We start from the raw sequence: 3,390 nt of genomic DNA on the forward strand, positions 1-3,390 counted from the left end.
TTACCAGGCATGTGACATTGTGAGTTAAGCCCGGGATGAGGTGAGCACAGGACCCTGAGGGAGCGCCAGGGAGGGTTAGCAGGGAGCATTGGTTTCTAGCAAAGGCTCCTCTGAAGGAAGAGAGATGAGAAATGGGAGTTGAACCTTGCAGAGAAAGGGACAGAGGGAACAGGGGGCTTGCATTAGAACTAAAGAACACACAGTACTGACAAAAGTCCAGATGCCATGTGCAGCTCAGAGTCTATGAGCACCTGCAGCAGCGGAGAGAGAGTTGGGGCAAGAGGTGGTGGAAGGACTTGACAAGACTTTGTCCTGAAGGCAACTGATGGGGGGGGGCCTCTGGGGAGGGATGGTGAGTGCTAAGGAGGAGAGGGGTCAGGTTCATACAGGATGCTCCAAAAGTCTTAGTGGAGTTTTAAGCTTTAAAAACACAAGAGGTATAAATGCTTCAAACTTTCCAAACCCCCCCCCCACCATCATTTGTAAGTTCAACTGTTCAAATTTCTTTTGTGAATTTTTTTGGACTAAATGCCCTTCAATCAGACTGGGGAAGCTCCTTTCTAGTCCCAGTGTTTTGACACACTGTGTTACATTCGTTTCAGGGGTAATCCTAGCCATGGTTAAGTCCTGTGGAGAATGTTGACATTTTTGTTCTTAGTAGGTCACTGATCCTTATCCATTAAGGAATCTCTCCTCTTTCCCCCTCCATCTCCTTCCCCCATCACTATGGATTTATCAATTCTGGATATTTCGCATAAATGGAATTGTACAATATACAGTCTTTGGTGCCTGGCTTCTTTCACCTAACATCATGTTTTGGAGGGCTGTCCATATCTTACTATATACCAGTACTTTATCCCTTTATGTGCTGAAATGATATTCCATTATATGTATATAAGTCAGTTTATCTAGTCATCCACTGGTGGACATTCACTGTTTTCCCATCTTTTAGCTATCATGAATAGTGTTGCTACAAATGTGTGTACAATGACTTGCTTGAGAACCTGTTTTCAATTTTTTTTTAAAGAAGCATTATATGATAATATTATCTGTTCAAGGGCTCCTGTTGCAAGCGGTAAACCAAGCATGGGCTTCCAGTCTGTGAGCCCAAGTTCACATATGTAGAAAGATAAAAGCAAACTGTGATCCATGCACATGCTGAAAACTAAAGGCTCATGGTTAATCATGTTGTATTGTTTAAATGTCTACAGCCTAGCAGCCAGAAGTCACAAGTCTTTTAGGTCTTTCTGGATGTCCCACAGGTATGTGTACTTTTCTTCAGCTGAGCAACCTCATCGTCCTTCAGCTTCTGGTTGATCACACTGATTAATCCCTGACACTTCAGGAAACATGGAAGGCTCAGGAAGATTTCATTCTCCATGACGTATATTTCCTTCACCATCACTGACCTGGATGAATCCTGGATAGATTTTCTAACATGGATTCAATGATATCAGCCACATTTAATCCAACACCCCAATTGGTACATCCTTTTAGCTTCATGACGTCATAGGCACTTCCAACCACCATCTTCTCCACTTCCTTACAATTTTCACTGTCATTGCCTGTTCCCATTTCTGGATTCAGTTCCCAAGAGAAACGCCTGCCACATTCACTCCACTCCATGCAGCCACATTTGAGTCCCCATGTTCTCCCAAAATCCATCAATGGCAGCTGCTAGAATGAATGACAAGTTTTTCAGACATAAGATAGTGAAATCTAGCAGAATCCAGATTACACCCACTTCCAATAACATGGTGCTTAGGTAGCCCACTTAGTTTCCAGGTAACATATGTGAGAATATCCACTGGGTTGGAAACCACAATAATGATACAATCAGGACTGTATTTGACTATATGGGGAATAATGAATTTGAAGACATTAACATTCCTCTGCACCAGATTGAGACAGCTCTTGCTCTCCTGCTGATGGACTCCTGCGGTCACCGCTATAATCTTAGAATTGGCAATCACAGAGTATCTGCTACAATTTTAAGCTCTCATGTTGCAGATCCATCATTTTGCCTTTGTCTTCCAAAACATCTATAAGGGCAAGCTCATCAGCCAGAGACTTTTCTAGAATGCTGATGGCACACAGCATACCAACTTGTCCAATGCCCATTACAGTGATCTTATTGTTTGGGATGGTTTCCTCTTCTGCACCTGGTGCCATCAGTTTTTCCTTAAGAGTTGCCATTGTGCCCAGGAGAGAGATAGCCATTAAGAGTTGTGCAAAGAAGATAATGTTGGCTGTGTGAGTCTCCTTGGGCGCAGGATCTGCTCAATTTTTTAAAAAAATATATAGACCTAAGAGTGAATATGGGGTCATACAGTAATTTCATGTTTAACATTTTGAGGAACTGCCAAACTGTTAGACGCCAAATTATTTTGCATTCTCACCAGCAATGTACAAGTCTTTCAATTTCTCCAAGTCCTCACCAACACTTTTTTTTTTTTTTGATGATTATTGCCACCTGAGTGGGTGTGAAGTGGTACCACATTGTGGTTTTTTTATTAACTATTTTTATTAACATATAATGTATTATTTGCCCCAGGGGCACAGGTCTGTGAATCATCCGGCTTATACATTTCACAGCCCTCACCATTCACATACCCTTCCCAATGTCCATAACCCAGCCACCCTCTCCACACATTGTGGTTTTAATTGGCTTTTTTCTAACTAATGATGTTGAGGATCTCCTGCTTTTGGCCATTTGTTTAACTTCCTTGGGAAAAGTATCTATTTTGCCCATTTTTAAGTTGTGTTGTTTGTCTCTTGTGAGAATTTTTTATGTATTCTGGATACTAGACTTTTATCAGGTATATAATTTGCAAATATTTTATCCAATCTGTAGGTTGTCTTCACTTTTCTGATAATGTCCCTTGGTGTCTGTAATTTCAATAGAGGTTTGACTTATCTATTTGTTGTTGTTGCTTATGGTTTTGGTGTCATATCTAAGAATCCATTGCCAAATCCAAGGTCATGAAGATTTACACATCTATTTTTTTCCTAGCAGTTTTATAGTTTTAGCCTTTATGTTAGGTTGGTCCATTTTGACTTGATTTTTTAACGTGGTTTAAGGTAAAGGTCCAACTTCATTCTTCTCTCTGTGGATATCCAGTTTTCCCAGCAGGTTTGCTGAAAAGACTATCCATTTCCCATGGATTGTCTTGGCACTCTTGTTTAAAATATGTTGACCGTATATATGAGGGTTGATTTCTAAGTTCTCTATCCGATTGTATTGGTCTATGTGTTTATTCTTATGTTAGTACCACATAGTTGTTTTTTTAAATTACTATAGTTTTATAGTAGATTTTGAATTCTGGAAATGTAAGTTCTTCCATTTCTTTCTTTCTTTCTTTTGCACAAAGTCAAAAGGTAAGTGTATTA

General features: G+C 40.1%; 1 pseudogene; it reads right to left on the reverse strand.

Moving 5' to 3' along the window:
• Positions 1–1,226: 1,226 nt before the first annotated feature.
• Positions 1,227–2,196, reverse strand: LOC123926953 (annotated as a pseudogene).
• Between the last annotated feature and the right edge of the window lie 1,194 nt (positions 2,197–3,390).

Source organism: Meles meles, chromosome 16 (assembly GCF_922984935.1).
Source record: "Meles meles chromosome 16, mMelMel3.1 paternal haplotype, whole genome shotgun sequence".
Lineage (NCBI taxonomy): Eukaryota > Metazoa > Chordata > Mammalia > Carnivora > Mustelidae > Meles > Meles meles.